The sequence below is a fragment of the Cricetulus griseus genome, assembly GCF_003668045.3.
Source record: "Cricetulus griseus strain 17A/GY chromosome 1 unlocalized genomic scaffold, alternate assembly CriGri-PICRH-1.0 chr1_0, whole genome shotgun sequence".
Lineage (NCBI taxonomy): Eukaryota > Metazoa > Chordata > Mammalia > Rodentia > Cricetidae > Cricetulus > Cricetulus griseus.
Genome location: NW_023276806.1, coordinates 175,145,622 through 175,160,527, shown reverse-complemented (window position 1 = coordinate 175,160,527; position 14,906 = coordinate 175,145,622). Strand labels below are relative to the sequence as shown.

Sequence of the window (14,906 nt, the reverse complement as noted above, 5' to 3'; positions counted from 1 at the left end):
TTAGAAGGTTATGCAATTCCTTATTTGACTGTCCCAATATTGTGTGTTATTGTAGTATAGAAACTAAAAATTATAGAATGAGACTTTACTAAATAGTAAGGGAAATATTTACTGCAAGTAGCAAAGAATTGAAAGATCCTCAGTGACTTTCTGCTTTTTGAATTTTAAAGATATTCTATTTATACTTAAAAATCTTACTGCATCATTAGTTTATATGAATTTTTTCATAAATCAAACATCTGTCTCTTTCTCATTAGAAATGGTTAGTTTTGCTGCTATGTTTGGCATAAACCTGTTATTGGCACACACATTATAAATATTGAATTATTAAATATATCTGCTTGTAAATTGTAAATATAGGTATTTGGGAGCAGAGAACCACCTTATCTCAGGTGCTTCATTCTAGCAGGACTACACACAGCTTATATTTAGTCTTACTTGAATTGCATATTTATTTCATATTGTCTAGCATCATCAGCTATTTCCTTCTACTGGTTCCAATTATTATGATTATTTCCAGCCTGAGTGAAGTTTGGCAAAAACAAATATAGAAAAGAAAATAAAATGGAAGAAAAAGAAAAGAACAGGCTTGCTCCCTTAAGCTCACATCCAAGATTATCATCCTTTACTTAACTAGAGAATCATTTGTTAATATTTGCAGTTAGAAATGTACTATTGAATTGAGCTTTGTTTGGCACTGTAAACAACACCTCAAATGTATACATGGCACAGCTTAACAGGATTTGACATAATTTGGATATAGCATACCTTGCCATTGTTCTTATAGATTAGGACATGGTCCTGTGTTTGCAGATGCTAAAGGAAAGATGAAGATGAGTTCTCCGAGTTTATTGTTCACAAGCTGTGTGCAAAATGAGAGATAAGTATATGTGTTACTACATAGAGAAACAATAATTATAGCTCAAATATTGAACATAATTTTGGTAATTGGGAATTTTCTCATTTTTAGCATTGAGCATGGGTAGGACCATCAGATAAATTCTGTAAACACAGAATGTGAGAAGAGCAATGTCTTGGGGCTAGAGAGCTTACCTAAGTTCACCCTGCCCATGATTTTTGTTAGTAACTTCGTGACAAAAGGCAGTTTTTCCTCTATTCCCAGGTGCACAGAGGTTCTGACAAGAACGCCTAAGGATTTAGGTCACTTGAATAAATTGGCTCTGAGTCTTTTATATAGATTCAAAGAGTCAGTGGAAGAACAAACAAGGGAATAAAAGCATTAACTGAGATGCTCAGTGAAGTTGTCTCTGCCATTCTTTGCCATGTAGTCCTAATTTCCACAGCTAAGAATGCTACAAAGCTGCATTCTGTGACGGTAAAGTAGGTAAAGGACTTAGTGCAAATGATGGCATTGAAGCAGATTCCTAAGCTGTTGGAAATATTTTGCAAATTCACCCTGAAAATCTCCTATTTGATAAACAAAGTCATATATATATGTCATATATATATATATATAGTGGGTGTGTGTGTGTTGATTTATTTTCCACAATTAGCCTACCATAACTTTCTCTTTAAAAACTCTTATTTTAAATTCACTTTAAATAAAATCAAGATAGGTTTTCCTAAATTCATTAAAAGTGTTCATTGAGGGAAGTATTTATTGCTTAATATTATCCTTCTGGGAAAAGCTTTTAGATGTCTGAAATTTTATTTATCATTGTGCTTCCTATCAAAGTAGCATACTTCAACACAATATAGTACTGTGTGTCAATTAAAAACAAAATAGTTAGCTAACTTGTAAATATTCAGAACAATTTCAAACCTTATATAATTGGGAATGCTTTCACTTTGTATTCACTGAAATCATATTATTATTACAAGAGTCAGTACTAATATATGTGAAAAATACAGGTTCCTTTGAAAATTTCTGACAGTTTTCCCAACTTTTCTTCTCCTATGTTTCTAACTTTTTCAATTAATCACAAAACTTTGCTGAAGTTATACAACTGAAATTTTTGGCAAGGTTGTACATTTTATTAAGAAATTATATTTAGCTTCTGGGGGCAGATCTCGATGAGTTTTATGCCAGCTTGGCCTACAGAGAATACTCTAGGCTGGATGGATCTATACAGTGGCATGCTGTTTAGAGACATAGAGAGAAAGAGAGAGAAGGGACATGGAGGAAGAAGAAGAAAAAAGAAAATATACAATTGATTTTAATTTTTTCACTTGCCAGTGAGGATTATTGTTTTTCCTTTAAGGCAAAGATGTCTGTTTTAGAGAGGAGACAGAGGAGGGGAGAAGGGAAGTTAGGAGGAGAACAGAGAAGGAGAGCAAGGAAAGAGATATCTTGATAGAGAGAGCCATTACGGGCTTAACTAGAAATCTGTCACTAGGGAAATTCCCAGGAATCCACAAGGATGACCACAGCTAAGAATCCAAGCAACAATGGAGAGGCTACCTTAAATGCTCTTCACCTATAATGAGATTGATAACTCCCTTAAATGCCGTCATAGATCCTTTATCCAGTAGCTGAGATTCACAGCTAAACACTGAGCTGAACTCCTGGAATCCAGTTGTAGAGAAGGAGTAGTGCTGAGCAAAGGGGTCAAGACCATGCTGGGGAAACCCACAGAAACAGTTGACCTGTGCAAGTGGGAGCTCACAGACCACAGTCTCACAGCTGGAGAACCAGCATAGGACCAAACCAGGCCCCTTGAAAGTAGGTGTCAGTTGGGGGCTTGGGCAGTCTTTGGGGCCTCTGGCAGTGGAACCAGTATTTATCCCTAGTGCATAAATTGGCCATTTGGAGCCCATTACCTATGGAGGGACACTCTCTCAGACTAGATACACAGGGGAGGGGCCAGGTCCTGACCCATATGATGTGACAGACTTTGATGATCCCTCATGGAAGGACACACCCTCTCTGAGAAATGGATGGGGAGATGATGGGAACATGGGAAGATGGGAGGGAGAGGGAACTGGGATTGGTATGGAAAATAAGATTGTTTTTAATTTAAATAAAAATTAAAAAAGAAATTTATCCCATTAAATATTTTTAATCAGTGAAATAAGTTTGAGAATTAAAAAATTAACAATTTATAAAATTTTATTTATTTAAGGTTGTAATATATTTTTATTTTTAAAGTATGTCATAGGTCCAGCTAGTTTATTGGATGCATAGGCAGATCATTTCTTGTTCATCAACATATAGTCTTTTAACATTTTGTTAAAATTTTTTATTTTTAACATATTTTTATTAAAATACAATTTCACCGCTTTACCTTTCCCTTTCCTACCTCCATTTCCTCCTCAGCCCCTCCTACCAACTCCTTCCCTGTACCTCACTCTCAAATTGACAGCCTCTTATTCCTTGATTATTATTGTATTGTTGTTGCGTGTGTGTGTGTGTGTGTGTGTGTGTGTGTGTGTGTGTGTGTGTGCAAATATACAATTCCAACCTGATGAGTCTGCTTTTGTTGTTTGTATCTATATGGTGTCGGCGCTGACCATTGTGAATTGGAAATGTCTGCATCACAACTCCTGCATCTGTGGCTCAGGGAACATCACAGAAGAAGGGGCAAAAGACTATAAGAGCCAGAATACCAGGAAGCCTGGTGCAAAACTGTCTCATAGTTTAAAAAAGATCTGAGCATTGGTAATATCAAAAGTGGAAAAAGGGGACTTCACAAGGTCACACCCCCAATTCAAGGAACCACAGGCAACTGATGACTCCAGAGAGAGGAAGAGTTAGCCTTTCCAAGGGCTGAGATCCTTGACTGGTTACCCAATACAAAGTAGTCAGCTCTGAAATAAATAGTCTCTCATTGATATTCTGTGTTTGATAAAGCATGCTTTTAAAAGTTCTGTATAAAAATATCGAGAGTCTCTAAATATTTTCATTTCATTTTATTTTCAATTAAAAACTATGTACTTTGGGCAAAGGAAATCAATGAAAGTGACTGGTAGACCATTAACTCTACCAAGTTGCCATCTACTATAATTGACATGCAATAAAAATGCTTTCAGTGACATATGTTTCAACACCTCATATTTTAGATATGTCAAATTGTTTTGCTTTCATCAGATTATATCATCTGAATCTATTACCTAAGTATCATATATGTATATATACAATATATGTGTTATTTCGATGGTTATTCAGTAGAATCAAACATTTGGGTACCATTATTTATAATAGGCAGGCTTCTCTTTCCTTCTGTGCAATAATTATCACAAGATAGAAATTGTTTTGACAGTGGTCATGAAGAAAAAAATGTCCTTTTTACTGGATTGTAACACACGAGGTTCATTCAAGCTGGTGTAGATTTTCTAATTCTGAGTATGTAGAAATGTTCAGACTTTCTTCTGAAGAGATTAATTTACAAATGATAAGCCAGGCAGGCTTCTTTTCTAACATGTCTGACTCATGTATATAAAGGAGGTCAGCTCTGACTTCCAACCTGAAAACCGCCACAATATCATCTAGTTCTCCTTGGAAGCAATCCATGTCCCTGACTGTTTTCTAGGTATTGTCATGTACATGTCCTGCTTCTATTTTCCCCTCTGTTTCAGTAATCCTTGCCTTCTAATTTATTTTCTTCTAGTGGTTTCACTGATCTCTACTTCAAATACACTGAAGACTTGAAAATTCATGTCAGCTCAACACATTTTTCTGACTCCTTAATCTTTTTAATTTTGTCAGCCAGGTCCTGGCAATATTTCTTCTATTTGCTGTGTGTGTGTCCTCTTTGCATTTTAATTCTCCTGTTTCCCCTGCTTCTCTGTCTACATGAACCATCATTTTTCATTTGTTTTCCTTCTCAGGCTTCCCCTTCCCACTCCCATCCAACCGACTACCAAATTTACACCAAGCACAATGTTCTTCAGCTCCCCTCGAGTTTTATCCCTCCTCAAGTAACCACTAATTGCTTATATTGACAGTCAGGATGTTCCAAACAAAACCCAACTCCACCTCATGTTTTTATTTTCTGTCACTTTTACACATGTACACTACATCTCAGCTGCTGGAATACACATGTATTTTGAAAAATATCTGTAGTATGGGCTTTTCATTTTTCTTTTTTCTTATGCATTCCAGATTTTTATACTGTTGGTTTTTTCTCGTTATTTATCTTGTTTCCAAAGCCATCCTTTGCTATATTAAAATTCATAATAATTTTGAAAGCCTTATGTGCTCACAGAAGAGATCCCCAATAACATAAAGAACATGAAGGCCATATCTGTTTCAAGATAGGAATGAAGGTACAATTCCAAAACTGGCAATTTAAACTTTAGGGTACAAGCAGGACATTATATTTAAGTCTAAAACATGACAATATTTGTTGTTTAATGTGTCTAAAATAAAACACTATACAATCTTTTGAAAAGTAAAGCTTATTGCAGAGACTTCTGATCATTCAGGTTAAAGTTAACTAATTTTTGAAAGATACTTAATAATGCAAGCATGTAATCTCATAGAAAGGCAGAGGATATTAGATTTCCTGTATTTGCAACTTAAAATATGATTCCTAGCATTGGTGATTCTGCCTAACGCCATTCCAAAAGACAATTCTAAGAGGAAGCTGGCTTCAAAACTAACACATGAAAAGATAAACCAATACTCTGCATTTTAAGTCAAATTTCATAGTTTCTCAAAAGATAAACTATGACTTCACAATGTTTTTTAACAGAACACTCGCACACATGCACAAAAACATGCACACAAAATCACTAGCACATTCAGTAATTTATCTGGAAAAGAATAGCCAAATAAATCTAAAACCATAGTCCCTACTGACTGCTTAGGAGAAAGAATAGCTAAGGGCTATGGGAAAATGAGGAATTTACAACCTCACAATTATTATCTAAACGATGAAGACTGACTTTCAGTTTTGGCCCAACCTATGGTTTTGTATTACATTGATCATTATTTCATGGCTTTGTTTATTATTTATTTATTTCTAGAATGTAGAAGTTAAGAAGAATGAGTAGGAGAGTGAGAGAAGCTAGAAAAGGAGGTGAAGTCAAGAAAATTTTGATTTGGTTTGGAACATAAATCTGACCTAAAAATCTGCATCCAAACTTCAAAACTGTTCAATCAACAAAATTGTCTGAGTTCCCACATGATTTAAGAAGCTCCATAGTGGCCCTTCCACCCTAGAACATGGCCAAGTTCGTCCGTAACTTCGCGTAGAAGGCCCCGGCGCTACTAAGCGCTGCCGTGACTCACTCGAAGCCTCGATTGGCCACATTTTGGTACTACGCCAAGGTTGAACTGGTTCCCCCAACCCCTGCTGAAATCCCTGCAGCTATTCAGAGTGTGAAAAAAATAATTCAAAGTGCTAAAACTGTTAGCTTCAAACAGCTTACAGTTAAGGAAGCTGTGCTAAATGGTTTGGTCGCCACTGAGGTGTGGATGTGGTTTTATATCGGAGAGATCATAGGCAAACGTGGCATCGTTGGCTATGATGTTTGAAGACTGATCTTTAACATCTGATTTTATTTGAGTTTTTATTTGAGTGTTCTTGGGCCACATGTGATGAGACTGCTATCTTAATAAAATACTAGCTGTCCAGAAAAAAAAAAAATCTCCATAGTGAAACTCTGGGATGGCTGACAGTACTGCTACCTCAGGAAGGCAGCAGCACATCCTGAACTGGATCATTAATTTTTAGGAAATGTAGACTAAAGTTTCTGTCCTGCCTGGTCCTACAGCCTTTTAGTTCATAATTAACACAGAGGCTAATATTAATTATAAACTGTTTGGCCAATGGCTCAGTCTTCTTATTGGCTAGCTCTCTCTTAATTATTAACTCATTTCTTTTAATCTGTGTATCCACATGGTCTTGCCTTACTGGTGATGTGTGGACCTCTTGCTACCTTGGCAGTTACATGGCATCTTTTTGGCCACTATTCTCTGTGTTTCTCCTTCCAGAATTCTCCTAGTCTGGTGGCCTCACCTATACTTCCTTCCTGGCTACTGGCCAATAATCAATTATTCATCAACCAATAAGAGAAACATATATTCACAGAATACAGAAGGACATCCCCCATCAAGAAAATCCTGAATATTCTCTCCACTTTGGATTAAGACACAGATGCATACTTTTTTTGAAGAGGGTTCAGTAGATTATATTAATCATAATGAACTGAAAAGGAGGGACAATGGAGGGTCTTTGGAGAAATATATTACAACCTTAAATAAATAATGAATATAAATCAAAGACATCCTTTTCTAAAGTGATACAAAGCCTTCATTCAAGTGCAAAATAGTTTTCCTGTTGTAGCTTTTGTTATTTCGGGTAAATAATTTTCACATTTCTTGCTTCATTGTATGGAAACACAAAAATCACTGAAGCCTTCATACAGGCGCTTGACATGGTTTTCTTCTCACTGTCGCTGAGTATGTGTGGATGAGAAATGTAATTCAAGCCGGTATCACCCATCTATAACTGAGAAAATACTCTCCTCTCACATAATGGAAGTTCAATAGTAAAAACTGCTGATATTTTAATCATAGATGTATAGATACTTCCTGTCTTCTCCCCAAAAAAGATTTATGAAAGAAGTTGATATTTGTTATCAGTATACAAGCCAGAACAAGATCGACAGCATTCAGATTGTAGGAATGCTTCCTATCTTACATTCTTCTGTTACCAGAGTAGGTTTTAGAACAATCACCCAGCCACCATATTCAATATGAAATACGTGGAGGATTGAGAGGAAGACAGGACACTCCATGTTATCCTTATTGGGCAGTTCTGGAAATGAACAAGATTTGAATGTACATTCTAGTATCTAAAACTTGGCCTGCAAACTACATCTAATTGCAAGCATGTCTTCACTTTTTTGAGGCTTAAAAACTTTAAGAATTCTAAGCACAAATGGGAGCAAATATGTATATTTTTGTGTTTACTTTATATAAGATGTGACATAAATAATAAAGTTATTTTTCTAACCCAGATATTAAAACAGTAGCTTTACAACTTCCATTCTGAGTGATTGCAGACTATGAGACTCCACTGTTTTATTTCTGGTTGAGATGAGTCTAAGTTTCCATTGTGCATTACCAAGCTTTGTTGACTTAGATGCCATTTGTTTACTGGATGTAGTTACATCTAACATTCTGTACTTTCCTGGGGATCTCTAGTGTGCACAGCCATGAGACATTTAAGAAAATGTAGTGATTTGTGTGTATTATATATCTAATTCCAGGACTAGCTGTCCTTTTTGATTTTTGAAAGATCTGATTAAAAAATGTACACTGCAAGTTACTTGCATCCAGGATACACCTGTCCTTCTTCTAACTCTTCCTATAGTTGTCTCTCACTATTCACATATAGTATATATTGGTTATTAAAATTTTAGGGTCAAGATTCTAAAAACCAAGCATGCATAAAACACACTGATATTTATAATTTTACATAACAGGAAGCCTAAAGATAGGGAAAACTCCATGGTTAGTTGATTGAAAGACCAAAAATAAAATTTCTTTCCGTTTTCTGCTTTGCTAATTTCAGTTATCAGATATCTTTGAAATAGATATTAGAACATATGATACACTATATAATATATGTACTATATCTAAATAATGACATCTTGAAAGGATCATATTTCCATAAAATGATTCTGGATTATGTTCACCCTTAGCTTATATCCCCATGCCTTATGTATAATAGAATTTTGGATATAGCAGATATTCAGTATTATTTCTTGGAATTATTTCTGAGTAAGTAAAAATTAGAGAATTCATACAGTTAGATGAAGAGAGAACTTTGAAATCACATAATCTAATTTTGCTATTTCTGAGCCTCTGCTTTGTCATACCTAAAACAGATTTATTCCTTGTTCCTATAGATAATGGAGGTTAAATATGGTAATCTATACCAAAATAATAATTGACCTTCTCATTTGCAATAGTGTAACAATTTCAGAATACTTTTAAAGCCACTTAGTAAAAAATATGTAAACACTTTATACATCTTTGTCTTTATATGTTCACTCCATAGGAATGGCAGAATGTTGGAGACATTATACCAATTACCAAATTTGGTAAAATATAATTTTGTGTATTTATTTGCCTAGGTTTCTTTTTCTTCCCATATATATATATATATATATATATATATATATATATATCGACTGGTGTATACAATATTATATAAATCATTGGATCTTATATGAGAGGAAATCGTTCTGTGTGCCAAGAGCACTCTCCCTTTGTTCAGCATAATACAGGTTTCCCTACCTCTCCTTGGGAATTTTGTGTTTATTTCCATTGGGTAGGTCCTTCCCAGTTGAGGTTCTGATTGAGCCTTCTCACAGATGGGCTGTGTTTTTGTTCACTATGAACCTGGGCTGTGTTCTTTTCAACAGGATTTGTAGTAGAAAAACTTCCCTAAATAAAACCTTGCAAACTCAAACCCAACACTAAACACAAAAAGATACAAGATTTTTTATTTGTTCTTTTTATTGCAAATTATGCAAAGCTTCATTTTGCTTTATGTCAACATGAAACATACAGATACTTGTACTTTATCACTGTTACTTCAAATTAGGAGGCAAATGTGTGTTTCAATCATTTTGCATGATTTTTATTGAGGCATTATTTGATATTAGAACAATTTATGTAAAATATCTGAATCTTTATGATATTATTTGAATATGATTATTTAAAATACATCCCTTGATTTGGGTTATTTTATCCAAATTAAAAAGTGATAACAAAATTTGCTATGACAAGCACAAAACATTATTAGGCTAAGACAATTTGGGTGACAGACATTAGCTTGTAACTGAATGTGGCTTTAAACATTTCTACACTATTGCCTTCATTGTTATATATCACTAATATGACATCACCAGCTAACATTTAGAATTACTCAGTTACATTCTATAGCATGATTCGTTCTTCCCACCTGTTTTCTTTATTTTGACATCATTCATTCGCTACTGCATTTTAGGACAGTTTCCTTGCTAACTGCAATAGAAACAAATGAGGCCAGGCCATAGAACAATAAAATAGTCCTACTTATTTGAATTTTAGAGAAATCACAGGGATTCAAATAGAAATAAATCCAAAAATGTGAGTACACTGAACAAAAGCAGAAACCAGCAATCAGCATATTGGGAATGTTTAAGTGTTATATGCCAACTGATTAGAAATGAAAACATGTGTTTTTTTTTTTGTCTTTGGGCTCCTAGATATATAACCATAAAAGTTGTATGCATGCTTTAATCTGTGCTCCAAGTGGTTTTAAAGATAGTGTTTAAGAATAGTAGCCGGAAATTTTGTTTATGTCATCTCCAGATTACAACCCACTGAAAACACTTCACAGGCAGGACAAAGTCATTCACACAAGTAGCAGAAAAGAACAGAATGGCACTGACAAAAATAAGAGATAGTCTCTTCAGACTCATCAGGAAGTGCTTTGAACAACTTTAATTTGCTGACAACCCTGACAAAATGAATGAGGAATGAAACCCTTCACTTTATGAATGTACTGGTTTCTCACACTCAGTGGAGTAGAGAGAGCCTGCACTACTGAAGCAGGGGAGCAATGTTGGCAAGTAAATGTAAATGGCACTGCCCTGGAAGGATTGCCCACTGTGTCATGTTGCCACCCTTAGACATGCATTCATATGTTACAGTGGCCAAAATGCATATAATATGTTTAAGATAAATCAATTTTGAGTGGTTTTATGAAAAAGTTTATGACTTGGAATTATAATGTTAGGCAATTTAAAAAATTGAGTTCATGCTTAATAAAAATATGCACCTGCTTCAAGTATAAGGGTGACTCTCCAGGTAGCGAGATGTCTCTGTGAGATCTAGAGTTTATATATTATCCGTCTGTGGTCTTTGATGGAGTTGAAGACTCATAGTTATGGTTATAGGTTTTTTTACTATTATAAAAGAGAAGTTGCATATAAGACCTTAGACTCACAAAGATAGGATAGATGATAGAATATTTTCTTTAAATCTTGCTAGAAGTTAATGAACTAAGTACCGAAACTATAGTTCTTACTTGGTGTTTTGTTATATATTTTACTACTCTAATGTTAAATACCCTTCTTTTTATTCAGACAGAAAAGAGGAGATGATGAAGTCCTTTTATGTATATGTTTGTCTTATTGGTTGATAAATAAAGTACTGTTGGCCAATAGGGAAGCAAGTTGGATGGGACTAGGAGTAGAGGAGGATTCTGAGAAATGTAGTAAAGAGAAGTCTTGTGATCCAGGCAGGAAGTGACATAGCAGGCAGACTCAGAATATAAGCAGGAACAAGCAGGAAATTGCTCTCTTCCTCCTCTTCTCCTCTCTGTGGAGCCACCATGTGATCCAGGCAAGAGAAGATGCCTGCCGCTGGCATCCAATAAGATAAGTTCTTATAAAATATATAGATTAGTAGTTATGGTTGATAATTAAGAGTGAGCTAGCAAATAAGAAATCCTAGTCATTGGCCAGCACCACTGTACCAAAAAAAAGGAAGGAAGGAAGGAAGGAAGGAAGGAAGGAAGGAAGGAAGGAAGGAAGAAAGAAGGAAAGAAAGAAAGAAAACAGAAAAAATACATGTTGTATGAGCCTTGTACATTGATGCCATAACATCATAACATATTTTGAAACTTTATAACTGCAATGAGTGAGGAATTGATATTTTACTAAGAAACAAGGTGTTTCTATGCAGCAAAATGTGATTATGTGGCTTTCGTACATTATTCATCCCTCTCAATAAAGACTCATTTCACTTTAAGAAAATGTTCTTTCTTACTCTCCATCCCACTCATTGCCCATGCTACAAGACTATAACATTCTATACTCTCATTGCCATAGGTGTGATCCATATCCTCTTTATCTTACTTCTAAATTACTGCATCAGGTACCTAATTGATCCCCCTTGCTTTGTTCTTGACTTTTAAGCCATCTGTTGCCATAGTTATCATGCCCAAACTGAAATGCTAATCATAGAATTTCCCAATGCAAAATGCTCACTGACATCCCATTCTCCCAAACAAAATATCCACGTATTCATCACACATTGCCTCATTTTACTTGGTTTCCAAGCTTACTTTCCAAAATTGTCTCTGTGAAACTATCAAAGCACATATGTTAATATTTTTCCTTGCAGTTGAATTTTCTTTTGCCTAATGCAATAATTTGATGGTAAGGATATATGCATGTCAGAAAATTATTCTTCAATGTTAAGCTTATTGCTGTATTGTAACCTATCTCAAATATGCTGTTGTTTAATACATTCTCTATGTCATTTGTTATGCCAAGAATCTGAGTAACATGTGTGATGTAAGCAAGGGGGGGCAGGATTGTGTAGGACTCCTCTATTCTTAGAAAATATTCATATTTAGTGCAACCAAGGCATACACTGTGTTTTATTTATTTTCCATGAGACCAGGTAGGCAACTCTGCACATCTTGGGCAGGATTTTATTCCTGTAGTATTCGTTTTTAATGTAACTAATTACATCAAACCTTCAGGTAATCTGATACATATTTTTTTCAGATTCTTGCATCTTTCAGGCACTAGGCACTTCTGAGATAATATATCCTTGACCCAGTCTCAATTTTTCAAATTTTCTTCAGTTGTGCTTGATGTAACACCATTTACTCTGGTTTATTGTTAGCTTGTGATTTCAGTGCTGTCACTCTTTAGAATTCTAAGTGTAGCATGAAAAATAAAAGACCCAAAGATATTGGGGTTCAAGCTGAGGGTCAGATAAGCAAAGCAGTGAAGACAGTAGGTCTTGCCTTTACAAGCTAAAATAGAAATCCTACCTCCATGAATACTCAAAGTCAAAAAGCTTCCAGTTCCTTTCTCTTCCTGCCTTTTATTCCTTTATTTGCCCAGCCATATCACTCCCATCTCCACCTCCCTAGTGTGAGCTGTTTCTTTCAGGACTGGATCAATTTTTTGTAGTCAGTGTGGGCCTTGAACTAAGAGATCAATCTACCTCTTAATCCTGAGTCCTGGAATTAAAGGTGTGTACCACCATGTAGTAGCTCTATGGCTATTGGGATTAAAGGTGTGTATCACCACTACCTGATCTCCATAGCTTGTGTATGGCTTTGCTCTCTGTACTCTCAGGCAAGCTTTAATAAATCATAAATATATCACCACACCTTAGTAACCCTCAAATTATTAACAAGCTACCTTCCCCTCTCTTCTCAGTACTCAGTGTGTTAATATAGGAAATTCCTAGAATATTCCACAATTCTATTGCCTGAAGTCCTTCAGCTGCACTTGTTGCAAAGTGTAAATTCTTGTCTCCATTGGTTTTTCCACTTCTTCCTGATTTAAATGTTATATTCTCTTTTTATCTTCATTCTAACTATACTCTGACTTTTAGCTTATGTCCATCTATGATACTGAGACCTATGATATATATATATATATATATATATATATATATATATATATCATCTCATAGCAAGAAATAGGAAGATACTGTGGTTATTGTTTATATTGGGAGTTAGCACTAGGCATTTGACCTCAAACCTCATTTCTCCTTTGTCCAAGTAAAGAATGAGAAAATACTACTGCTAAAAATGGTACTAACAATATTAATTCTACTAATTATAACAGTATTGATAATAATATACTAATGATATCATTAATAAATTTTACTATTAATAAAACATAGGTAATATTAAGATCAGTATCATGACATTTAAAACTTCTTGTGAAAACTAAATGACACATTGAATGTATTACATAAATATCTATTTGGTGTTATAATTTGAATAAACCAAGTGCAGATAATTAGGTAGGAAATAAAAACAGATAAAAATCATCTATCTGCACATTTGTTATGATTTCAGTAATTCAAACAGATTTATTTCAACAAAACTGTTACATTTACCTCATGTCTCCTAAATAATCAACACAGTTCATGAGACCCTAAAAATATTCTTGATATGTTTGTTCTATTAATTGTATTGATGTTATGCATAATATGCTGGTCTTTATAATATGTCTCATCCAGGGACTCTTGAAATTATGAATAGTAAGTAAAGCACAGATGGTGGCATGCTCTGTGTTTTTATGGCTTTAATAAAGATGTCTGATGTTTGACATTCTTAAGAAAATGTTGGTCGTGCACAAGTTTAGCCTGTTTGCACATGTAGAAAGTACAGTCTCAATTTCAATGAAGACAGTATTATCTGGTTCATTAGTGGAGTCTTGAACTGCAAACACAGCTCCTGACATGCATACCTGTCACAGGACATCACGTGTCTCACAGCCCCATCTAAGATGCTTCTGGTTGTGTTTTGATTTCCCATCTACATTGATCATGGAAGGGATGAATAATGCACAAGGTGATGAAAGCACACTGGAAACAAAATACTTTCAAGAATGAGGTGAATGGGCAGCCTTATTGGGAAAGGATGGCACTTCTGAATATTCCCCAGCACAGATAACTAACTGATTTAAATGTCAGTGGTTGTTTTATAAGCAGTATCCATCTAGGAGCATAGCATTTTAAATGTAATTCTCCTAAAAGGTTGAAGGCACAGTTATGTGTGTGTGTGTGCCTGTACAATCTTTCCCACTTTATATTTTTATCAAAACAATTGTTTAAAGGTCAATTTATGCACATTTCTCTCTGCTTCTAGGACAATAGAACCAGAGCTTCATTTGTACAAACTTACACAGGGAAAGATTCAGGTTATCTAAAATTAGGTTAGCCAGTCCTCAGCAAGGAAATCAAAGGTGTCTTATATTTAGTTCTAGTGGGATATCCCACAGAGCGACAGTGTAACCATTGTGTGCCCTCCTGGGTCAGTAAGGAGCACAGATGAATTTCATGAAATACATCTTTAGGAACATATAGGTAGATATTTTATTCAAAGACAAACGTAATTTATTTTCCATGCTACCAGATAGTACAGGGATTATTCATAATTTTTAATTTAATTTGTATAGCACTA

General features: G+C 34.9%; 1 protein-coding gene and 1 pseudogene across 1 annotated transcript in view; both read left to right on the top strand.

The window, feature by feature from the left end:
• Positions 1 to 14,906, top strand: part of Magi2 (membrane associated guanylate kinase, WW and PDZ domain containing 2) — a 1,367,305-nt gene that overhangs the window by 18,957 nt on the left and 1,333,442 nt on the right.
• LOC100772648 lies at positions 6,128 to 6,547 on the top strand (annotated as a pseudogene).